The sequence below is a fragment of the Odocoileus virginianus genome, chromosome 8, assembly GCF_023699985.2.
Source record: "Odocoileus virginianus isolate 20LAN1187 ecotype Illinois chromosome 8, Ovbor_1.2, whole genome shotgun sequence".
Taxonomy (NCBI): Eukaryota; Metazoa; Chordata; class Mammalia; order Artiodactyla; family Cervidae; genus Odocoileus; species Odocoileus virginianus.
This window is the reverse complement of record NC_069681.1, coordinates 76,258,847-76,284,735: the sequence shown is the minus strand read 5'-3', so window position 1 is coordinate 76,284,735 and position 25,889 is coordinate 76,258,847. Positions and strand designations below refer to the sequence as shown.

General features: G+C 43.9%; 1 long non-coding RNA gene across 4 annotated transcripts; it reads right to left on the bottom strand.

Moving 5' to 3' along the window:
* Window positions 1–502: 502 nt before the first annotated feature.
* On the bottom strand, window positions 503–25,458 carry LOC110131634 (uncharacterized). Of its 4 annotated transcripts, XR_011489113.1 has the most exons (6): window positions 19,914–25,458; window positions 11,986–12,039; window positions 11,601–11,684; window positions 5,671–9,792; window positions 4,471–4,536; window positions 503–2,461 (listed from the first exon to the last, which is right to left on the bottom strand). It is a non-coding gene; the product is annotated as an uncharacterized lncRNA (long non-coding RNA). The 4 variants fall into 4 exon arrangements; XR_011489114.1 differs by lacking the exon at window positions 19,914–25,458 and having other exon boundaries at window positions 5,671–9,466; window positions 9,666–9,792; window positions 11,601–13,876; XR_011489112.1 differs by lacking the exon at window positions 19,914–25,458 and having other exon boundaries at window positions 11,601–13,876.
* Window positions 25,459–25,889: the final 431 nt, after the last annotated feature.

Sequence of the window (25,889 nt, the reverse complement as noted above, 5' to 3'; positions counted from 1 at the left end):
TGCCTGGCTTCCTTGTCCATCACCAACTCCTGGAGCTTGCTCAAACTCTTCAAATCGGTGATGCCATCCAACCGTCTCATCCTCTGTCGTCCCCTTCCCCTCCTGCCTTCAATCTTTATGTTGCCCTTGATCAAAATCTTCAGTATCTTCCTTCATATCTTGAGGCCATTCTTCCAAGGCCCATTCTTTGGAAGCTCTCCACCAGTGAGTATAGTTTGTTTTCACTGTGGATTTTATTTTTTGAATCAGTCCAAAGTCTTTTGGACTGAATTTTGGTGGCTAATAAAATAGCAGTATTATTTTGAATCTAAAATAAAGAGTGCTAAAATGTAATGACATTTTTTTTCTCACTCTGGAAGTATTCCAAAAGAGGACTATCAGTTTGAGACAATGACAATATCACTGCTATTGGCCAGACAAACTGATAGCTTTCTTTGCACAGCAGCTTTGATGATGTATGAGTTCTAGTATATTTTTTTAAGGGCCTCATTCTTTATACTATTATAAACATGAATATGTCTGTGTAAACCCACACATGGAAATGAATTCCATAGACCAATGATGATTCCTGTTCCAGTTGAACAGCCGAAGACACACACCCAGTCGCTAGGATCAGTTTGTTGTACTGGGGCAAGATGGTAATATCCATCACCCACCTGGACTTCTGAATAATGGGCTTGTCCTAAAGGGTAGAAGGATGGAAATGTACAAAAATACACCTTTTTAATGATGAGACAATTTCAGTTGTCTCAAGCCACTCTGGTCCATAATACACATACTTAACTTTATAGAGTTTCCTTCAGTTTACTTTCACCCTCAAGTATAGGTGTGTCTTGGAGATATTGTGGACCACTGTGATGAAGTGAGTCATGTGAATTTTCTGGTTTCCCAGTGCATACAAAGTTATGTTTACATTATGCTAATAGTCTATTAAGTGTGCAATGCTTTTTTAAAAAAAATCAATGTACATATCTTCATTAAAAAATACTTTCTTGGGAGGGGAAAATTTATGGCTGATTCATTTTGATGTTTGGTAGAAACCAATGCAGTACTGTAAAGTAATTATACTTCAATTAAAAATAAACAAAGAAATACTTAAAAATGCTATCCACCATCTGAGCCTTCAGTGAGTAGTAATCTTTTTGCAATAGTAACATCAAAGATCCCTGATCATTGATCACCACAACAGATATAATCATAATGAAAAAATCTGAAATGTTGCAGGAATTACCAAAATGTGGCACAGAGACACAAAGTGAGCAGATACTGCTGGGGAAATGGCCCTGATAGACTTGCTCAATACAGGGTTGCCACAAACCTTCAATTTATAAAAAATACAGTATCTGTGGAATGTAGTAAAACAAGGTTTGCCTGTATAGAGAACTTGCTACATAGACTTGAGGGATTGACTTTATTCTCTCCTTCCCTTGTGGCTCAGACAGTAAAGCGTCTGCCTAGAATGTGGGAGACCCAGGTTCGAGCCCTAGGTCGGGAAGATCCTCTGGAGAAGGAAATGGCAACTCACTCCAGTACTCTTGCCTGGAAAATCCCATGGACAGAGGAGCCTGGCAGGCTACACCCATGGGGTCACAAAGAGTCGGACATGACTGAGCGACTTCACTTCTAGGGAGGGCTTATTTGGCAGCCTGAGGGGTATAGTTTAGCTGTGTAACTAATAGGGTGGATGATAAGTTTCCTGAGGACAGAAATGGGCATCTATCCCTAGCACCCAGCATAGAACCTGAGAAGCGACAAGGGCTCAACTATTTGCTGAAAGATGTAATTAAAGAAAGACTTCAAAGTTAGACTCTATTCTGTAAAGGCTCAGGTACTGTTATTCCTAAGTGTACTTCCCAAATGCTTCTTGCCTTCTGAATTTCTGATTCTTTGATTCAGTAAGTTCTCTCAGAACTACCTAAACTGAAAGAACCATTAACAGGGAGAAAAACGGAAAATTCTTTTCCATTTGTCATTCATTAAGACATGATAAATTACATGATGGAATCATGTGTAATTCATCACTCCATCTGATTTTAGCAGCGGAATGAAGAATTATCTTGTCCTACATATAGAGATCATATTTGCATCCCACAGACTGGCAAAATCCAACATGAATATATTATATTCAAGGACACAATTTCTGTAATCATGCCACTCAAGGAGCAGTTTAAAATAGCAAATAAAATCAAACTGGAGCACTCAGCATCCTTATCAAATGAGAATCACATACAAAAACCCGCTTTCTTCTTTTCAACTTCAGCTGCAGGGACCAGAAATAAATGGCTCCATCTTCTCTGATCATGATTAAGGTGTCATCAGGCGCAGCAAGAATGCGCAGCGCGGGAGCCCTGTACGACAGCCCCTGTAGCAGAGCGGGCCGCTGGAAGGAGGCCTCCTGCTGTCGAGCCCGAGCACCAGCCTGCTCCGAATATACTAGCTGCAAATATGTGCAGAAGCCATCCTGGGGAAAAGGGAAAGTTCATTAAATGTCTGCTGCCTTTTTGGCTTTCAAAAATTCTCCTTATCATCAGGGCATGGACATGAGGTAAGTATTAGTATGAACTAGGTCATTGGTATGAACTTGGCTGCCAAAAACTTGGGGCTAATAGCTGGGGTGCACTAGCTGGGCTGGGGCTGGAAGTGTGCTACCGTGTGCCTGGGCTCACTTCCCTGCCCAGTCTCTCTAAAGATGATGATGATGGTGGTGGTGATTGAGAACATACCCTGTTTCACTCAATGTGGACCTTCACCTCCATTCTTACCATAACTGGATAAGTACTATCACTCTCCTTATTTTACAAAATGGGAACTCACACCTAGAAAGACTAAATTATCTGCCTAAGATCAAACAGGGTCTTCCCTGGTGGCTCAGATGGTAAAGAATCTGCCTGCATGCAGACAGGCCTGGATTCGATCCCCAGGTCAGGAAGATCCCCTGGAGAAGGAAATGGCAACCCACTCCAGTGTTCTTGCCTGGAGAGTTCCATGGACAGAGGAACCTGGTGGACCACAGTCCATGGGGTCGCAAAGAGTTGGACACGACTAAGTGACTAACACTCCAGGATTCCTGGGCTTCCCTGGTGGCTCAGCTGGTAAAGAGTCGGCCTGCAATGTGGGAGACCTGGGTTCCATCCCTGGGTTGGGAAGATCCCCAGGAGAAGGGAAAGGCTATCCGCTCAAGTATTCTGGCCAGGAGAACTCCATGGACTGTATAGTCCATGGGGTTGTAAAGAGTTGGACACCGCTGACACCACTAACTTTCACTTTCACTTTCTTAAGTGACTAACACATACATACAGATCAAGCAACTAGTAAGTGTCTTGCCTGAGACTTGAGCCCATGTCAGTCTGACTGCACAGTTCTGACCCACCAGGACATAGGCTTCATTTCAAATCTCAGCAGTGCACGTAGGGAAGAGCAGACCGGTGGTCACAGGGAAGGAGTGGGAGTGCCCAAAACGCCTGGGAACATCTCCATTTTCTCTCCACTTCCCCCAAAGCCCTAGTTCACTACTTTCCTTCTCTTCCCTGGAATCCTAACTATTCACTTTCAAATCAGACTACAGTGAAAACACTTGTATTTGCTTTGATTAGAGGATTGGTCCAAGGTCTGAACAGAGGTGAATGTGACTCAACTTGTCACTTTAGAACTTAATTCATCCTACAGCAATAGGAGGCTACTGATGCACAGTGGCAGAGAATGTCATTGGCAGATGTCTCAACTCCTCATTATTATACAATCCAAATTGGGAAACATTAATGATGATGATGACGATAGTATTTGTTGAAAAATTACTCTGTGGCTATCCTTGTTCTAAATACTTTCCGTGTGTGTCAGGGATCTGATTATCATTAGGTGTTGCTTGTTCATAGGATTTCTTGCTCACTGGTGTTTCACTTTTGCTTTTGGGTAAGGTAGCAAATCCCCATGGACTGAGGAGCCAGGCAGGCTACAGTCTATAGGGTCACAAAGCATCAAACAGGACCAAAGTGACTTAGCATGCATGAAAGGTGGCAAATACCCAGGTGGCACTAGTGGTAAAGAACCTGCAGGAGACATAAGAGACACAAGTTTGATCCCTGGGTTGGGAACATCTCCTAGAGGAAGACATGGCAACCCACTCCATTTTTTTTTTTTTGCCTGGAGAATGGCAGACTACAGTCCATGGGGTTGCAAAGAGTCAGACACTACTGAAGCGACTTAGCATGCATGCACGCAATGTAGCAACTATGCCCTTCATTCCCTGGTTTTAGGAAAGCCTTCTCAGGACTTGCCTGAGCTACTGAAATTCCTAGTTAACCTGATATACAAGAGCTTGAAAATTGTGAATGTGCATGTCCCCTTGGTTCACTTTCAAGTGGGCAAATGTACTAAGGGGCATAGGGTACTCCAGAAAGGCTCAGAAACAAACATGTTATACACTTTCCTCAGTAACTTCAAGTCTGATTCACAAAACACAACCCAACTTACCCACTGAATTCTGCCCACTGCTTCATAGTCTATTTTCATGAAAAGTTGTTCTATTTGTTTAATACTCTAGAGAGAAAAAAAAATGTTTTTAAACTATTTACTAGATTGGTGAGTGGGGGGGGGATACAGAAGAAAAATCTTCACTTTTCCAATTTATGAAATTTCATGTTCAAAAATACCTAATACTCAAAGATCTCTGGAATGTTTGCTCTGAAACATTAATAGGATTCAATCTGAATTCAGTGTACTGACACCAAAACTCTTCTGCAGTGAAAGACTGGGCTTCTAGAACTTCTATCTTTGAAATCAAGCCTTATTTAGCAGGAGGAGCTGCGGGTCTCCCAGTGCTCATGCTCCCAGGAGGTCCCACTCCACCCTGGTCAGGTCCAGCCAGAGAACTGAACTCTGTTTAGGGGCTCCATTTTGACATAAGCAGCAAAGCAAGTTCTGAGGACAATGGCTGGGACAGTAAGGATACTCACTTGACTATAGCCAAGATGAAAAGATATGAAAATTACTTTCAACTATTAGAAGGATGATTCTGTGGGAGAGTAAATTTCTTCTGTGTGGCAGTCCCGGCAGATGGACCCCATGATCCCTGCCTTTTGGTATTCATGGCCGATGAATACCAACCCCCACTCCTTGAGTAACTGCTGGTAGCTAGTTGAATACGTCAATCCCAAGGGGATGTCACCTCTATGATTTCATGAGATCATAACTTCTGTCTTACTGGTAGGCTCTCTCTCCCATGCTGGCTTTGAGGAAGGCAGTGGCCATGATGTGAGCTGCCCTGTAGAGATTCCCATATGGAAACAGACAAACAGCCAGCAAGGAACTGGCTTAGTCCAACAACCTGCAGGAAACTGAATCCTGGCAACACTCATGTGTCCTTGGAAGTGCACTGTTCCCTAGTCAAGCTTTCAGATGAGACCTTAGCATAACTACTACCTTGATGCAGCCCCATGAGACACCTTGAAACAGAGAGTCCAGCTAAGCCACAACTGGATGCCTAACCTACAAAAACTGTGAGATAATATGTAGCTTTAAGCTACTGAGTAGCTAGGAATGGATAACTCATAGAGTGGCTCAAAAGATTAGAAACTGGGCTAATGGGTAGAAAGTCAAGAGACCAATTGCAGTTCATAAAGGGAAAAAAATTAAGGTCAGAGCTCTCCAACCTTGAAATGGGAAGTGGGCTACCTTTAGCTGAAGTTGCCTTTAACTTAAGGTATTCAAGCAGATGCTGGCTCCTGGCTCACAGAAAAGAGAATTTGTGCCACTGAAGAGGTTATATATAAGTGACCTTTCAAGTCCTCTCAAAACCCAGGATTCCATAATTGCAGCTTCACTGCAGATGGTCAGGTTTTATGTCTATTTTGGGGAGTGAGATGTTGGCTTTTCTCTTAGAAGTCTCAGGGGTGTTTGCCTTTGCACAGTAATGACACCAAAATGGAGAAAAAGAGATGATGCCTGATCTCCAAGACTCCAGGGCATCACCCCATGGTGAGTCGATACCCAGTGCCAGTGTAGGGGTCATGAGGAGAGACCCTGGATGTGGACTAAGGTCAGCCCAGTTCCCTCTAAGTCATGCTCCCAAGGAGACATGCTATACACTCCTGGGTGTGGCTTCCAGTGCAGACATTACCATGGCAACAAGACAGTACTGTACACATCAGTTCAGTTCAGTTCAGTCGCTCGGTCGTGTCCGACTCTTTGCGACCCCATGAATCTCAGCACACCAGGCCTCCCTGTCTATCACCAACGCCCGGAGTTTACCCAAACTCATGTCCATCGAGTTGGTGATGCCATCCCACCATCTCATCCTCTGTCGTCCCCTTCTCTCCTGCCCCCAATCCCCCCTAGCATCAGGGTCTTTTCCAATGAGTCAACTCTTTCCATGAGGTGGCCAAAGTACTGGACTTTCAGCTTCAGCATCAGTCCTTCCAATGAACACCCAGGACTGATCTCCTTTAGGACGGACTGGTTGGATCTCCTTGCAGTCCAAGGGACTCTCAAGAGTCTTCTCCAACACCACAGTTCAAAAGCATCAATTTTTCGGCACTCAGCTTTCCTCACAGTGCAACTCTCACATCCATACATGACCACTGGAAAAGCCATAGCCTTGACTAGATGGACTTTTGTTGGCAAAGTAACGTCTCTGCTTTTTAATATGCTACCTAGGTTGGTCATAACTTTCCTTCCAAGGAGTAAGCGTCTTTTAATTTCATGACTGCAATCACCATCTGCAGTGATTTTGGAGCCCCCAAAAATAAAGTCTGACACTGTTTCCACTGTCTCCCCATCTATTTCCCATGACGTGATGGACCCAGATGCCAGGATCTTAGTTTTCTGAATGTTAAACTTTAAGCCAACTTTTTCACTCTCCTCTTTCACTTTCATCAAGAGGCTTTTTAGTTCCTCTTCACTTTCTGTCATATGGGTGGTATTGTCTGCATATCTGAGATTATTGATATTTCTCCTGGCAGTCTTGATTCCAGCTTGTGCTTCTTCCAGCCCAGTGTTTCTCATGATGTACTCTGCATATAAGTTAAATAAGCAGGGTGACAATATACAGCCTTGATGTACTCCTTTTCCTATTTGGAACCAGTCTGTTGTTCAATGTCCAGTTCTAACTGTTGCTTCCTGACCTGCGTATAGGTTTCTCAAGAGGCAGGTCAGGTGGTCTGGTATTCCCATCTCTTTCAGAATTTTCCACAGCTTATTGTGATCCACACAGTCAAAGGCTTTGGCAAAGTGAATAAAGCAGAAATAGATGTTTTTCTGGAACTCTCTTTCTCGATGATCCAACGGATGTTGGTGATTTGACCTCTGCCTTTTGTAAAACCAGCTTGAACATCTGGAAGTTCACGGTTCACCTATTGCTGAAGTCTGGCTTGGAGAATTTTGAGCATTACTTTACTAGCGTGTGAGATGAGTGCAATTGTTGCAGTAGTTTGAGCATTCTTTGGGATTGCCTTTCTTAGGGATTGGAAGGAAAACTGACCTTTTCCAGTCCTGTGGCCACTGCTGAGTTTTCCAAATTTGCTGGCATTTTGAGTGCAGCACTTTCACAGCATCATCTTTCAGGATTTGAAATAGCTCAACTGGAATTCCATCACATCCACTAGCTCTGTTCATAGTGATGCTTTCTAGGGCCCACTTGACTTCACATTCCAGGATATCTGGCTCTAGGTGAGTGATCACACCATCGTGGTTATCTGGGTCGTGAAGATCTTTTTTGTACAATTCTTCTGTGTATTCTTGCCACCTCTTCTTAATATCTTCTGCTTCTGTTAGGTCCATACCATTCTGTCCTTTATCAAACCCATCTTTGCATGAAATGTTCCCTTGATATCTCCAATTTTCTTGAAGAGATCTCTAGTCTCTCCCATTCTGTTGTTTTCCTCTATTTCTTTGCATTGATTGCTGAGGAAGGCTTTCTTATCTCTCCTGGCTATTCTTTGGAACTCTGCATTCAAATGGGAATATCTTTCCTTTTCTCCTTTGCTTTTGGCTTCTCTTCTTTTCACAGCTATTTGTAAGGCCTCCTCAGACAACCATCTTGCCTTTTTGCATTTCTTTTCCATGGAAATGGTCTTGATCCCTGTCTCCTGTACAATGTCACGAACCTCCATCCATAGTTCATCAGGCTGTCTATCAGATCTAGTCCCTTAAATCTATTTCTCACTTCCACTGTATAGTCATAAGGGATTTGATTTAGGTCATACCTGAATGGTCTAGTGGTTTTCCCTACTTTCTTCAGTTTAAGTCTGAATTTGGCAATAAGGAGTTCATGATCTGAGCCACAGTCAGCTCCCAGTCTTGTTTTTGCTGACTGTATAGAGCTTCTTCATCTTTGGCTGCAAAGAATATAATCAATCTGATTTCGGTGTTGACCATCTGGTGATGTCCATGTGGAGAGTCTTCTCTTGTGTTGTTGGAAGAGGGTGTTTGCTGTGACCAGTGCATTCTCTTGGCAAAACTCTATGAGCCTTTGCCCTGTTTCATTCCGTACTCCAAGGCCAAATGTGCCTGTTACTCCAGGTGTTTCTTGACTTCCTACTTTGCACATAGTTTGTAACAAATACTTTAGAATGAAAACAAACCAAAACACCCAGAGGGGTGGCTTCCTGAGAGACTAGGACCTGAGAGGGAAGTGAAAACAAAAAAGCTCAGGAGGAGGGCAGTCACTGCCTGGGCTCAGGCTGCCCACTCAGGCCTCCCCTCTCGCTGCAAAACAGAGCCTGGGAGAGGCATGGGTCTGCCTGGCCACCACCGGCAGGCACTGGCCACGGCGGGAGTGGGCCCTCAGGCAGTGCACTGGCAGTCACATGACCGCCCCTTGGCCTTGCAGCACTGTGACTCTGCCCAGAGACCCCCAGCTTCTTGCATCAGCCAGAGCTGAGTTGGGGAGCCTGTGTTTACATGAACAGCCTCTGCCCCTGCCCAGGGAACTGCCTTCTCAGCACGACTGTGTGAGGGACACTGGACCACTGCTGCCTCACATTGCTCACGTGTTGAGCACCAGTGGTGTGCCAAGCTTTGTGCTGTATGTTGTGGCTTCAGAGCTGAAAGTTACCTTACTTGCCCTCATAGCATTTGCTGTCTATTGGGGTTATGGTGAGTCAGCAGTGTTGTGCAGAAGATAACTTCTGTGTTACAGGAAACTTCAGACCACTATCAGCTTAAAAGATGCAGCAGCTACTTCTAGGAAAATTGCTGTTTTTCAGGCGTTCAGTTGTGTCCAACTCTTTGTGACCCCATGAGCTGCAGCACTCTAGGCTTCCTTGTCCTTTGCTATATCTCTCAGAGTTTGCTCAAATTTATGTCCATTGAGTCAGTGATGCCATCCAACCATTTCATCCTCTGTTATCCCCTTCTCCTCCTGCTAGGACAGACTCAATTGAGTCCACCATGACTACATTGCCTTAAAGTCATTCACTCATTCAGCAGCATTTATTTGGGCACCTGTACATGCCAGGCATGGTCCTGAATTCTGGGAATATAAAGAAAAATCAGAAAACAGAGAGGATTATTACTCTGGCAAAAAAATGTGAGGTAAGCATTCTAGATAAGGAAACAGCACATGCGAAGATACGGAAAATAGAGCATCACCTTCTCTGCTCCCCAAGACAACCACAGGGCTTGGTGTGAGACCACCATTCCTTGATGCCACCCATATCAGAAATACTTACCCTTCACATTGGACCCCTGAAAACTCAGCCCAGGGTTCATCTCCTCCAGAATAACATCCCGGCTTTCTGCTCTGCTTTAGATGTTCCCATAGCACCCAGACTGAATTCTAGGCCAGCTCTGACCTGCCTGAGGACAGAGACCATGTCTTAGCTGGCTCCGTGTGCCACAGATAAATATTTATTGAAAGAATGAGTAACTGGGTGAGTGAATGAATCAGAGGAGAAGAGAATGAGATGACTGACTAGGCCAGCAGGCATGCTAAAAATGTAGGTAATCAGACTGCTTTGATTAAAAAGATCTGGGATATTGTTTTAACAATATAATTTATATTTTTTAATTTATATTATTTATTATATATTTTATTTATATTATTTATTGAATAATTTTATATAATTTATTATTTATTTTATATAATATAATTTATATAATTTATATATTTATAATATATAAATTTATATTTATATAATTTATATAATTTATATAATTATAATATATAAATTTATATTTATATAATTTATATATTTATTTTCAAATTTATATCATTGAAATATAGTTCATTTACAGTGTGTTAATATCTAAAACACCTGATAAAAATCTATTGAAAACACTCATCTCTCTACCCAGCAGAAGTTTTTTGTTTAACATTATGCATACGGAGTAGATAATTTTTAAAAGGTAGGTGCTATTTAATGATCACTTCACACCGGATAAAACGCTAAACACACTAAACTTCTACTGTAGCCATCAAAACTGGACACTTTGTAACTTAGAAGGGGCGCTGGGGACCTCATCCACGTACAGTTTGACAATGGTAGGGTTTTGTTCAAACTCCAGGGACAAGACTGTAGAACTTTACCTTGAATTTTTTTTTTTTTTTACAGTTTAAGATGCAATGAAACCTTAGAAAGTAGAGTATAAGCAGCCTCTCTTGATAAAGCCTGTATTTTATCTTATGAACATAGCCTATTCATTGCTATGGCCTGAATGTCTGTGTCCCACTCCAGTTCACATGTTGAAACCCTAACGCCCAGTGAGATGGTATTAGGAGGTGGGACCTTTGGGTGGTTAATGCTTGGGGCACGAACATGGAGCCCTCGAGAATAGGATGTGTGATCTTATGCAAGAGACCCCAGGGGGCTCCCTCGCCCCTTCTTCCCTGGGAGGATCCAGTAAGAAGTCTGCAGCCTGAAAGAGGACCCTCATCAGAGACTTTGGGCACCTTGACCTTGTTCCAGCCTCCAGAACTGTGAGAAATAAAGGCTTGTCATTTATAAGCCACTCTTTTTATGGCATTTTTATAGCCTGAACAGACTAAAATATTCAATAAGATTTCACACTCTGGGCCAAAAACCAGGCAACTAAGATGGCAGAGAGAATATTTAAAATCCTAATTCCAGCAGTTTGGGGGTGGGAAAAATGCCCAAACTCTTTGGGAACAACCCATATCCCTGATGGCTCATTGGTAAAGAATCTGCCTACCAATGCAGGAGATGCAGGAGACTCAAGTTTGATCCCTGGGTTGGAAAGATCTCCTGGAGGAGGAAATGGCAACCCACTCCAGTATCCTTGCCTAGAAAATCCCATTGACAGAGGAGCGTGGCAGGCTACAGTCCATAGGGTCGCAAGGAGTCAAACAACTGAAGCAACTGAAGCAACATACAAAGAACCAGTGATCTAATAAGAGCCTTTTTCTCCTTTTCCAGAAAAGTCTTGAAGTGTCTTGTTGGCCTAGTGTACTAAGTAAAGGAAAGCCCACTAAGTAATTTAGAAATATTTTCCCATATAAACTGTTCAGTAAGTCAGCTGGATCTTAGCAGAAATCACAGTTCAGAGCTGACAGCGATTGTGCAGATAGATCATCAAGCCTAATTGGTTCCTACAGTTGAAGTTTTAACTGTGGTTTCAATGATCCAACATTTATAAAACCCATTTACTTTCTTCCGTGACCTCATGCTCTGCTTCATTATGCATTTGAAAGTTTCCATATCCAGCAGCTGTCTTCCTCTCTTCTCATACTCCTAGGAGGGAAAAAGAATAATTAGCTAGGAACAAGTTGCATTTTGTTTAGTCTGGGAGCAAGAGTCCAAAGAATGGAATGTCTAATTGGACCTACCTTGAACTCTGTCAATTTCTAACATGGTATCCCTTTTGTTCACTTCTCTGATGCATTCACAATTTGTTTCTAATTCCATTAAGAAGTGACAATTACAGAAAATTTATTCTTCGATGCTATTTTATAGGAATTAAAAGGATTGTACTTTTCACTGAAAAATCAACCATCAAAAAAAGAATCAGAAAGCTCACCTGCTCAGTTCCTACCTGAAAGAGTGCATTTAAGTGCTGTAGCTCTTCAAGAGTCACTTGATGTTAGATCTCATCAAAACAAAAACAAAATAAATTAAAAACATATAATGCTAATAGGAAGGCCCATAAAATGCAATTTCTGGAAACCCGTGGTTCCTCTCTCTATGGGAGGCCAATAACTGAGCCTGTGAGTAACACTTAGGCTATTCCAACCTTCATTGTTTCAGTCTCTACTCCCATTCAGCTGACTCCTCAGCCCCTAGCTCTGGGGCAGGCTTGGCTCAACTGGGCGGGAAGGAAGAGGTGGCAAGGTGGTGGAAGGAAAGAAGACCACAGGCATTGACTTGGGGGAGAAAAGATCAGGAACTGGACTGATGCCAGAAAAGAAAGACTGAAAATATTTTGCCAGATCACATTCCAAAAATGCTCTTTTCCCTCTCGGGAGTCCAATGCATTAGAACTGCTTTGTGTCACATCCTCTGCCCCCCGGTCCATCTCATCTAGACTGAACCAGGAAGAGACCCTGGGGGAACTGATCTCTGGCCCCTTTTTCTGGGGTAAATTCTCTGAAGCTATTGCCAGAGACTCTTGGTACTCCTGGTGTTAGGGAATTTCATTAACCTTCAGTAGGCCATCCTTAGGTCAATAAACAGACTCCCAGAGAATGCCTCTACCTCACCCTCCAGTCTTATAACTATTATCTCAACAGTTTGGCTGGGGCTTCCTGGTGGCTAAGACAGAAAAGAACCTGCCTGCAATGCAGGAGACCTGGGTTTGATCTCTGGATTGGGAAGATCCCCTGGAGAAGGGAATGGAAACCCACTCCAATATTTTGCCTGGAGAATTCCACGGAGAGAGGAGCCTGGTGGGCTACAGTCCATAGGTTCACAGAGTTTGGCCTTTATAAATAAAAATCCTTAAACTTCTGGCTTATAAAGAATGAATAAATTGTCATTGTGGGTAGAGCCAAACTAAGCTCTGATGTTCTTGTACTGTCTCACGAGGCCAGAGGAAGATAGCAAAGCAGAAAATCAGCATTTCCTTGATAGGATCATCTTCTGAAATCTCTTGATCACCTCAAGCTTCCAGGGTGGTGGCCTTTAGCATAAAACTCAGGCTGACACCAAAGCTACAGGAGATCCACCATCCTGTAAAATTGAGGCGCCTGCCAAATTCTGTCTTAAATGACTCAATAATTACCTTTTAACTTGCTTTCACTGAGGAACAAAATTGGAAACCCAGCTCTAGAATGGGAAAACACTCCAGCTGTAGTTTCCACTTAAAATTTCCCTATAAGGCTCTTCTGTCAAGACTGGAACCTGGGAGGTAATGTTTAAAAAAACTGACCAAGAGAAAGACCCTAACAGTATTCAAATACATGTAAAGGATGATTCCATCAAACTGAAGGGCTCTTTCTCCTCCCCAATAAAAGATATTACCCTGAATTAATTCATCACTTGCTTAGACTAAGCCTTCTCCAGCATCCACAAAAGCAGTGAGAGGGTACCAGGCTCACACACAAGGCCAAACAAGAAGATAGTGCCCTCGAAGAGCATGTGACTTCTAATCCTCCACCCCAGATGGGACTTCCAGGGGGTGAAACAATTTTTTAAAATGTGTTTACCTTTAATTGGAGGATAATTGCTTTACAATATTGTGGTGGTTTCAGCCATATATCTACTTGAACCAGCCATAGGTATATATATATATCCCCTCTCTCTTGAACTTCCCTCCCACCTCCCACCCCATCTTACCTATCTAGGTTGTTACAGAGCACTGGATATGAGCTCCCTGCATCATACAGCAATTTCCACTGGCTGTGTAATTTTACATATGGTAATGTATATGTTTCAGGGCTACTCTCTCAATTCATCCCATCCTCTCCTTCCCTGCCTGTGCCAAGTCTGTCTTCATCGCCGTTGCTGCCCGGCAGATAAGATTCATCAGTACCATCTTTCCAGATTCCATATATATGCATTAATATACAATATTGGTCTTTCTCTTTCTGACTTCCTTCACTCTGCATCATAGGCTCTAGGTTCATCTACCTCACTAGCACTAACTCAAATATATTCCTTTTTATGGCTGAGTAATATTCCCTTGTATATATATACCACAGCTTATTTATACATTCATCTGTTGATAGACATCTAGGTTGCTTCTATGTCCTAGCTATTGAAAATAGTGCTGTGATGAACAGAGGGGTATATGTGCCTTTTGCATGAAACAATTTTTAAAGATTTGAAAATTATTCTGCATAAGGTTGGAATATTATGGGAAAAACATGAGATTATTTAAAATTTTCATATTGAATTCTCTAAGCCATTACAATTGTATTTAAGATACAATATACTTTATGAGTCTATATGTTACATAAGACATTTATTCTCAAATTTATAATCCTAAAAACATATTCCTAGAAAGTGGTAGCTCTAGATTTGTACACAGCAATCAAAACATATTGCAGATATGTTATCCTTACTGCATAACTTCTATCTTTCTAGTGCTCCTGAATATTTTTTCTCCCGAGATTCAAAATTTCCTGAAATCTATACCATAATCATGATCTGTCCACTAACCACTTTATTATGTGAAATTGGCCTTTCATCTTTTTCTGCCTCCATTACTGAAAAAGAACAAATAACAAAAAATTGCCTCCTTCCCAGGAGGGGGCTCCCCAATCCAGAGAGAGACTAATTCATCTTCTCATCTTAAATTTACTAGAAATGCTTCTGAGAAAATAAAGTGAATGCCATCATTAGTAATAGTAATGAAGGGTATGAAATCAAAGCTGGTGATTATATAATTTATAAAAGGTTTTACAGCAATTTTCAATTAAGTATAAAATGTGACTGAAAAGCCTTGCTTTCCCCCTTCATAACTTCTCCCCAGAGCCATCCCTCCATCTCCCCAAAATGTCCTACTCACCCTGCCTCCTACTTACTCTCCTGACACACCTACAGCCTCTGGTAACTTCCAAGGCTTGCTCTTTGTTATCCTGGTCATTCCATTCCATCTTTGCTTCCTGGTCACAAATACACATGCTTCCTGCCTCCCTTCTCCCACTGTCCACAAAAATAAGGAAGTGAATGAACACTCTAACCACAGAAGATTTTTCAGGGTGGCAGTACCAAATGATGTTCACTGAATTTCCATTGCATTTAAGAAGTCAGTTCTTAAATCTCACAGACCTCATCAAATTTTCATACGTCATGACCGAGAGCAAAGACCCAGTGATCATGAGCCAACTTCTTTTGAAAAGGCAGCAATAGAAATACAGCTACAAAACAGAGCCATTATTGTGTTTTTCCTTGAAAATATAAATCAGGCCTTCACTTAATTGCATGTTTTTAAGGCAGATTTGGAACACAAAGCAGAGAAAACATATGTCCCTTCTGGGTACTCCTGTGCTTGGCAGGGCTTGAAAATTTGTAACTGCCATTGACAGCCAGTCGCATTGTATCACTAAAAAGCTTGAATGACTTGTTTTCCTACAAATAAAAACAGAGAAAAGCCGGACTATTTTATTTCCAAACTATCATAGCTATAGTGACGACCATAAATAACTCAGTCCATAATTGTGTAGTCTAGTTTTAAACATATTATCTATTGCCCAGCAATGCATTTTGGTGTATACATATGCAATTTCAGAGAGAGCTACCTGGATAATTCTCTAAGATCCTGTATTGGGGAGGATTCATGGAGCTCTGATTCTGTTTGTCCTTACACTGCAGTCTCCCCAAAGCAAGCAGTTTTTATGATAAGAGTGGCTTTCCCATAAGGATTCATTTGCCTGCTGGTTGCTCATTTGCAATGCAAATCAGCACTCCTATTGTTCCACCCCAGCAGCTCATTGCTTCTCACTGGAGAGTCTCCTCAGTCTGGATGGTTTAGGGGTAATTTCACTTCTACGACAAGGGAATTGACTAATTAATCGAATAAAGTATCCTTTTGAAAATCTGTTCCTTGAGTTGCTGTCTCTATAGCTTCAGAAAACAGACAGTCACAATCCTGTAGTCTTAAGATTCTAAAGGAGATGGTAATTGCAGAAGATTTGAGTTTTCCAGGTTGAAATTTAGGGGCTCCCATGGTAGAAGGTCCTAAGGAAGAGGAAACAGCGGGGCTATAGGGCATTCTCCAGGGAGCCTACTTTGTGATTGCAGTCTTTTTCTTGTGTGACACAAGATCATAACCATGGGAAGAAGAGTTAAAAAAAAAAAAAAAAGGCCTGTGTGATTCTGCTAGAAACTTTAAAATCCACAATAAACTGAGGCTTAAAAAAAAAAAAAAAAAACTGTCTTTTTAGCCATTTAAGGAGCAGGAAATCAATCCTGAATATTCATTGGAAGGACTGATGAAGCCGGAGCTCCAATATTTTGGCCACCTGATGTGAAGAGCCAACACACTGGAACAGACGCTGATGCTGGGAAAGATTGAGGGCAGGAGGAGAAGGAGGTGACAGGATGAGCTGGTTGGACAGCATCACTCCATTCAGTGGACAAGAGTCGGAGCGAACTCCAGGAGAGAGCAGGGGACAGGGAAGCCTGGCTTGCTGCTGTCCATGGGGTCTCAGAGTCGAACATGGCTGAACAACTGAACAACTACAAAAAGGAGCAGGAAGATCAGAAAGTGGCGTCCACTTTAATTAATGTAGCCTTAGGCAGCACTGCCACTAACATCTAACCTTCACTGAGCTTATTATGTGCCAGTTGCTGGGTACTTTACATGCATGTTTTGCATTCATCTTCGTAACAACTCTGTGAGAGAGATACTAGTATGATCCCCATTTTATAGATCAGGAAACTAAGGCACAGGGAGGTCAGTTAACTTTCCTGGCTCCCTACAACGAGCAATGCTGGCACCAGGACTTGGTACCAGCTTTCTTTTCTGTTGCCCCACCTCTGCCCATGGTCCCTGGCCAGCTCCCAAGAGAACACAGGCAGATGGGTAGGCGGGAGGGGCATGGACTTCCAGACCTCTAATGGCCACCATCACTCACGTCTCTTCTCCACAGAGTCTAAAAATCAGAGTGCATTGTTTCAACCCAAGTGACTGGTCTCGTAAAAGTGAACTTCAAATTCCTCTTTACTTGGAGTTACTTTTACTTTACTTGGAGGTATTATACGTTATAAGGCTAAAAGTATGGTGACATTTGAAGAGTCAAACCTCCTCCTTCCTTCAGTATTAAAGACTTCCTACCACAGGGATGTTCTATAGCTTATACAAGCTTTTAAGAGATCCAAATTTGTTGCAAGGAGCAGCCCAAGCATTTCCCAGTTTGCTTTTGTAAATTAATCTAAAATGAATACTTTGCTGCTTTCCCAGCTGCTTGGGTAGATTCTATGGCCTCTTAGTGGTTAAAAAATAGAGAAGAGAAATGCTTCTGCCAGCCTTAGCAAATCAGAATGGTAAAGCTGACCTTGCACATGCACCCAGAGCAGATCAGCTGCAGCAGTCGAGTACTCTGTTGAGAAGGATTCTGAGGCTCTCAGCAGGGAAAAGCCAAGATGGATTTGCTCTGTTTGCCACGAGCATTGGAGGGAGGAGTGAGAACACAAACAACAAGCAACAAAGCTGAACTAAGAACAAGGTGATGGAGAAAGAGACAGAGAAGGACTGAGCCGGAAAGGGTCTTAGAACCCCAACAGCCACCTGTCTTCCTTACAGTGGGGAAGCTGAGGATGAGAAAAGACGGTTCACCAAGGAAGTCCACGGTAGAGCTGAAAAATTCTTCATCTCCTGTATCCAAGGCCAGTACTCTATGAGCAACTCTGGTTCTTCTAGTTTTAACACAAATTAAAAATAGCTGCTGGGTGCCTGTTTTCCCACAACTCATTTAAATATGTGTCATTGAAGCCATGCCTCTTACTTTGAAGTGGCAGTATCCAACATGCTCCTACACCGCCTGGACTCTGCACCAGCCCACACAGACTTCGCACCAGGAGCTCCAGAGCCTGTCACTATTCTCAGACAGTGACAGGGAGCCTCAGGCCTCAGAGGCAGCCGCCTGGCCACAAGTAGTATGGCCTGGGTCACTGCAGGCTCCAAACTGGCTATTCCAGTCGGCAAGGAGCATCACCCAGCTGGCTGCAGTCAGTGAAAAACTCACCCTTAACCAGGAAATGTCCCACAACCTCTGACAATGCCTGAGACTTCCTCACAGAAGCCTGGAAGACTGGCTTTGATGGGCAAAGTGAAGGTGCAAGTAGAACCTGTATGGCTGAACAGACTTGAGAGGTGACCAGAAATAGACTGTTGGTGAAGGTCCTCACCAGCTGAAAGTCTTATCATGCGTGCATGCTTAGTCACTCAATCATGACTGACTCTTTGTGACCCTTTGGACTATAACCCATCAGGCTCCTCTGTCCATGGGGTTTTTCAGGCAAGAATACTGGAGTGGTTGCCATTTTCCTCCTCTGAGAGATCTTCCTGACCCAGGGATCGAACCCAAGTCTCCAGTGTCTCCTGCACTGCAGGTGACATCACATGGGGAAGTCTAATCACATGGGGTCAACTTGTTTCAGACTTTTCTGATCCATTTGACATCATGACTCAGTGCACACTTAGGTAACAAAAGTTTCACAATGCACGACTTGTGTTTATTCAGAAGATGCACTCTGATATTATTATCTGTCATTATTTTAGATGCCAGCCATATTCCAGCAAATCAGTCTCCTAACCCATCAACTACTCTTGCCCTCACTATGACGATCCATACTCTGAGGAAAGCTTCTTCTGATATATTATCTGCATAGGTCACAACATCGAAAAGAACAAAACTGAATTTTTCCCCCCACCACGCAGCTTAGGGGATCTTAGTTCCCCAATCAGGGATTGAACTCAGGTCCTTGGCAGTGAGAGTTCAAAGTCTTGACAACTGGATTGCCAGGGAAGTCCCTAATTTTTAACTCCTTATCATCCATTTCCAACCTCACTGTCCAGCATTCATCCCATTCCTGCTCCTCAGACCCTGTTTACTTTAATCACTTGTGTGGCTTAGTGTGCAGTTTCCTCTATGTGGGGTGGCTTCCACTTCATATAATATTTGAAAAACTCAGAGATCCTTGATGGCCCATCTCATATGACACTTCCTTCCGGAAGCCTTCCTTATCCCCAAAGCCAGAAGAATTTCCCCCTCCCTTTGGATGGGGTACATGCCTTTGGATACACATCTTTCTCTATTATTGAGCTTCTGTTTCCTAACAATTAGTCATGAGTCTATCACCTGCACAGATTCTTGTCATTTCTTTTAATATTTTTCTTTAAATAGACTTGTACATACTACCTTCTTTAGCCTCATTCTAAACAACAGTAATCATGAAATCATCGATTTGCTGTACTTGTTAGATTTCCAGAGAACATTAACATAAATATCTATTATTAAAATTTTAAATATCTCATTTTTCCTTTGAGGAAAAACCGTGCTGGTTGTGTGAAGTCTTGAGGGGCTGTATTTTGTTTAAATTGGAGTTTTTCTCTAGGGCTGGGTATGTGCTATTGCTCCATAAATATTTGCCGAATTAAACTCAAATGAAATGGATTAAATGGAATTTATTCATACTCTTAACATATTAGCATGAATCTGGAGAGGCAGTTGTGACTGTGGAAAGCAAAGAATGAGACTGGAAAGGAATTGGACCTAGGAAGGAAAACACTGATAGACAGGGAAAAGGGCAGGGAAAGAGACATGGAGAGGCTGGCCCCAACCAGTTATAGTGATGCTCCCCAAGGTGTGTGCCTGCCCCGAGGGCCAGCTAAGGCCCAGTGAACAGGGGGCAGGTCCAGATGGGTCTTCCGTGGGAGGAAGCCACAGCATCCCCTATATGGACCCCAACTTTAAACAGCGTCACTGGCCGCGGGCCCTAGGGGATTCCAGCCCTGTCCCCAGCCTTGCCCCAGAGCCCGCCTGGCCTATCAAGGCCATCCGCTCACCGCCCCCTCACCTTTTCTGCCCGCAGGCTCCCCTCCAGATCTGCGTGGGGAGGCAGCATCCTTCGCTGGGCTGGGTCCTCGGTTCCCACCAAGTAGCTGCGCGTCCTCTGCCTGGTGAGGCAGGCCCGTAGCAACCAGGATGGGGCATCTGCATTCTGCCGGCCCTATTCCCCTGAAGGCCGAGGTCCCGCGGGACAGGTCTGAGCCCAAAGCGTGACTGGCTCCCCCAGGATGGCAGCTTCAGTCAGGATGCTGGCCCGATCCCATCCCCAGACACAGGCCCATCAGTCCAAGTCTGGTCAGGAGCCTGGGTCCCACTCCACCCATGCTGCCCCGTCACTCTGGGTCTCCTCTTTTGAGAAGCCACATCCTTAGAGGAGGACCCAGAGCGGGGAAAGGACTTTAGGGGGTGGAGGCAGGGTCTCTGCCTTCATGTGTTACTGAAACACACGTCTCTGTACCCTGCGACCTAGTGGGGCCAAAAGATACGGAAATGTCTGCTTTTGGTGCAGAGTAAGATTTAGTGTAGGGGGCCCAAGGAGACAGGTGGCTCAGCTCTCAAACCCCAGACTCCCCAAAAGCTCTCAGCAGAGCCCTTTTTTAGGAAAGGGGAGGAAGGGGCATGATGAGGTGTCTAAACTCCTTGGTGTAGTGGAGCCTTTCCCAAGGTCAAGTCCTGGTCAGGTAATGATGTTCCTGTAAATCTGTACTAAACAAGTGTTATTCCTGGTTCTGAGAAGAAACGACCAGGCCCTCAGGCACGACAGGCATGACTTTCATCCTCTGAGGTCTCGTCCTGGCTTGGAGAGGAGGCAGAGCTCAGCTGGCGGCTCCCTCAGGGCCAGATCCCCAGACCCTGACCAAACAGCATCCATGAAGGAGCGAGATGCCCGGGACACAGCCCTCTCACAGGCTCCTAAGGCTGCCCAGAGGCAGGGGCCAATTCCGCAGACCGCGTTCTATTCAAACGGTGGCTTCCATGAGGTGGCAAGGGCGGGGATGGGGGATGCCACCTCAGGGCCTGGGCCTGGCCAGTGGGCGGCCTTGGTGAGGGCTCTGGAGCCCTGCAGAACACAGCCTTCAGCCTGTTTCCTGGGCCACCCTGTTCACCCACTGGCCCTAGGCAGGGTGAGCCCTGGGAGAAGCCAGGATCCGTCTCTAACTTCACTCTTAGCCTGAGGACCGCCACTTTGCCTACAGCTGATTGACTAGGCCACTAACAGTTGCTCACTGACAGTTTTTTGTGGGAGGGGCCCACTGTGGTACTGACCAATGACTGAGCAGGACCACTAACGGTTGCTCACTAACAGTTGGTCGCTTGTGGGAGGGGCCACTGTGGCACCAACCAATGGTTGAGCAGGGCCACTAAGGGTACCGGGCTGTAAGGTAATAGCCAACAGCAATGGCTGCATGCTAAGGGCTGCATTCCACAGGACTCTGTTACACATCGACCAAGACAGAAGGCAGCAAGCCTTTACCACACTACTTTAAGAAAAAGAGAGAGAGAGAGGGAGAGAGAGACCCCAGTAAGCCCTAGAACTACTAGTTTCTTAAATGTTTTCAGTTCTGAACAGGCAATATATATAACAAGTAAACAGTAAACTAAGACAAAAACATGGATGTTAACGATTGTAATTAAATAAAGCTTACAATAAAATGAATCTGTCATGATAATTTTTATTGTAGTGCATGGTAATTAGATATAAATGACAAGTTGTTTAAGCAATGATTCTAATTGCTATTAATTTGACAACACTGTTTTGGGGCTGCTCAGGAAAGCCCCAAAGGTGCCTGGGATGACTGCTTTTTCCATGTTTCCATCTTAGGGAAATAAAAGCAGTAACAGATTTGAGATTAAAAAAAAAAAACTACTTTGCCCTTCTGTATTTGTACTCAGAGTAGTACTTTCTAGACTCTTGCTTAAATTTCCTTGATTTAAAGATCTTGCTTATTGGATTTTTTAAAAATATAGATGTTAGGGAGAAGCTCATCACTTTGGTTGCCAACTAAGGCAAAAGGAATTTATAATCTCAAGCTAGAGTCAAGATTGCTGGGAGAAATATCAGTAACCTCAGATATGCAGATGACACCACTCTTATGGCAGAAAACGAAGAAGAGCTAAAGAGCCTCTTGATGAAAGTGAAAGAGGAGAGTGAAAAAGTTGGCTTAAAACTCAACTTTCAGAAAACTAAGATCATGGCATCCGGTCCAAACATCTCATGGCAAATAGATGGGGAAACAGTGGAAGCAGTACAGACTTTATTTTGGGGGGCTCCAAAATCACTGTGGATGGTGACTGCAGCCATGAAATAAAAGACGCTTGCTCCTTGGAAGAAAAGGTTATGATCAACCTAGACAGCTTTTTAAAAAGCAGAGATATTACTTTGCCAACAAGTCCATCTTGTCAAAACTATGGTTTTTCCAGTAGTCATTTATGGATGAGAGTTGGACTATAAAGAAAGCTGAGCACTGAAGAATTGATGCTTTTGAAATATGGGGTTGGATAAGACTTTTGAGAGTCTCTTGGAGTGCAAGGAGATCCAACCAGTCCATCCTAAAGGAAATCAGTCCTGAATATTCATTGGAAGGACTGATGTTGAAGCTGAAACTCCAATACTTTGGCCACCTGATGCAAAGAACTGACTCATTTGAAAAGACCCTGATGCTGGGCAAGATTGAAGGTGGGAGGAGAAGGGGACAACAGAGGATGAGATGGTTGGATGGCATCACCGACTCATTGGACATGAGTTTGAGTAAACCCGGGAGTTGGTGATGGACAGGGAGGCCTGGCATTCTGCAGTCCATGGGGTCGCAAAGAGTCAGACACAACTGAGTGACTGAAGTGAACTGAACTGAGCTTCAATTCATTGGGCCTGTATTTGGGCTCTGGGAAAAGGAACAAAAAGGTAGACTGGTTATCCTGTCAGAGGCCCAGCTGTAGGCTCTGGGGCAGACCATGGGTCTTCATCAGGGTTTAGGATTATTGGATGATTAAGAGGGCCCCCTTTCGGCATTCTGGAAGCTGCATGTAGGAATTGAGTCTTCAGAGACTGAAACTCTTTGAAGAATCTCTCACTCCTGGTGCCTTGAAATTTTATTCTATTGTGACCAGAAGAACATAAAATCTATTCTGGAGGAAAGACCCCTCTAATAATGGCAGGCCTTACCCAACAATGAGACTTTCTGGGGTCAGGTGAAGAGAAGGGCAGGGAGCTGGGATTGAAGTGAGTGGGGCAGGATTTGGGTGAGTGGGAGAGGGGAGAAAGAGTAGGGATGGTTTTGTTTGGACCATGGAACATTTAAACAAAGCTCTTTGGATAACTAAAATGAGAGCATGAATCTCTGTAGGGTGAGGGGCTGAAGAGGATAGAAGAGGTTAGGATATGGAAGCATTGCAGACACACAACCTTTCTCTGGGATGGTAAAAGTATAGAGAAACAGCTCCATGGCTTATAATATTTTATTTCCCCAACTGAAAAAGTTGTGATTATAGTGCCCACCTCATAGAGTAAAAAGTAAAGTAAATATTATAATGTATGTCAAGTATTTAGAGCTGTGTAAGGCACACAGTAGGTGCTCCAGACAGCTTAGCTATTGTTGTTGTTATTAAGGCTGATCCTGCCTCGTTCTATCCTACAAAATACTGATCAAATACTCTTGACACTCTTGCACACAGCTGATTAGATGAAGAGTGAAAGATGTCCATCAACCTGAGGACTGTTGAAAAGATGGGCTGGGTCAGTGTGAGTCTCTCTCTCAGTGTTTAACTAGGACTTTTGAAAAGGGTTCAGGAAATGGTGGGGAAAATGTTCAGAAAATAGAGGCAGGACAGACAAAAGCACAGACAAGTGGAGTGAGCTGAAGTATGTGAGCAGGGAGGCTCCAGAATAGAGCTTTTGAGCTATTGCTCCTTGGCTCCCAAATACCCTCTGAGTCCAAGCCACTCCCGACTCTGTCCCATGAAGGCCCAGTTTAGAGATAGCTTCCCCCTTCTAAGATTTCCATGAGATTCCCTGTCATTGAATGTGTGTCCCCACCACAAAGCCCCTTGGCTTGACTCACCTTGCGGGGATTTCTGTTTCTTCCAAAAAGTCAAATTGAAAGAACAAGTTGTCTTTGAATTGCAAAGAGTTGGACACATCTTAATGACTGAACAACTAGACAACAAATGGTGGCATAGTGGTATGAAACACTGCTTCATTTCTTCATCCATTCTCTTACTTTGATCTATTTTTGTTAAGTGCATGACCCGTACCAGACATTGAGCTAGATGTTGGAACCATTAACACAAAACAGAGGGCTGACAGAGAGCCAGTAATTTTAATACTCTGATAAGTGTCAAGTTTGTTGGAGCCCTGGCATTAAACAGAGAGGAAGCACTTAACTGTGGCTAGTCAGGGTAGGGAGGTGCTTCTCAAAGGAGAAGTCACCAAAAAGATAAGTATTAGTTTTCCTGGCAGACTAGAGGGACAGTGCCTTCCAGGAAAAGAGAGCAGATAAAATAACGGGTGTCAGCTCCTGACCCCTGTGCATGTAGTGTATGTCATGTTTAGGAGGCTGGAATTCGTCTTCAAGGAAATGAAAAGCCATCTCAACAAGCCTTTGAAGAAGAACCGTTCTCTCTGCAGCATGAAGGAGAGAGATTGGGAGGGATGGGGACGGTTTGCAGGAGTCTTGAAGAGAACTGCTGAAGTCTGAACCAAGACAGCAGTGGGAATGGAGATGTGGAATGGGGGTTGGTAACAGACTTCCATGACTCTGGAGGCTGGGGGAGATGGGACCAGGATTCTGGATGACAAGAATGGGAAGAGGCTATCAGGAAAACAGAAAGGAAAAATGACTCACAATTTGAGATAAATCATTCCACTGGGGAGCATATTGAATTGAAGCTCCTGTTGAAATATCCAGGGAGAGAGGTCCAACCAGCAATTAGAAATGGAGGTCAGGGACACAGAAGAGGTCTGGACACATCACCACAGGGGTCACTGTAGGGTGAGGGGCCCAGGGAAGACCTGGGTGGAGGGAGCCTTGTTCTCATGCAGAAATGTGAGTGTCACTGAAGCCCACATGCCCAGGGAGTGATATCAGTTCAAGGTTAGTAATGCAGAGGAGATGTGCACACAGCTTAACAAGGGCTCCAAACTTGGGGCCAATAATAGGAAAATTAAGGCCAGAGGATTTAAGAATGAGGGAGATTCAAGCAAGGGGCAAACTCTGGAGCCAGACCTCCACGCTCACCCAGTGAGGTTTGGGAGGCAGAGGTGAGAGTCCCTCTGTTTCTAAAGACCCAGGGCAGCCCTCACTGGCTGCAGAATCTCTCCTCCTGTCTCCTGGTTCCAGCCTGGCGGACACGGCTCCTGCTTGATTTCCTCGGAATGACCCCACCTTTGAACCAGCCTCAGAGCCCGATCCTTTATGATTCTTTCTACTCCGCTTTCCTGGAAACAAGCACTGTTTGACAGACTGCTCAAACTCAGAAGCTGAGTCACTGTTTTCCTCTTTCTCCCTCCCCATCCCGTCACCAAGTCAATCTGTGCTTCTGTTACTCTCTGTTATCCTGACCCCACCCCGGCTGATGTCTGGGTCTCCCTGGCTTTCCCTGCGCTCATCCCGACCCTTCTGGATTCCACACCCACTTTCCTGCAGCCTTCTCTTCTCACCGCGTCCCTTTGCTTGAAGCCCAGTGGCCCCCCACTGCCCCACACCTGCCACTCTCTGGTTTTCTGACCTTGGACAAATCATTTAACTTCTGTGACTTTAATTTTTGTGTTGGTAAAGTGAGGTAGTCGGTCTTCTTATGATTTCTCTGCTGCACTTTGAAGACTCTCCTCATCTCACAACTGTTAGGATTATCAAAAAGACACGAGATAACAAGTGCTGGCAAGTAAGTGGAGAAAAGGGAACCCTTGTGTTTTCTTGGTGGGAGTGTAAACTGGTATAGCCACTATGAAAAATAGTATAGTGGTTCCTCAAAAAAGGAAAAATAG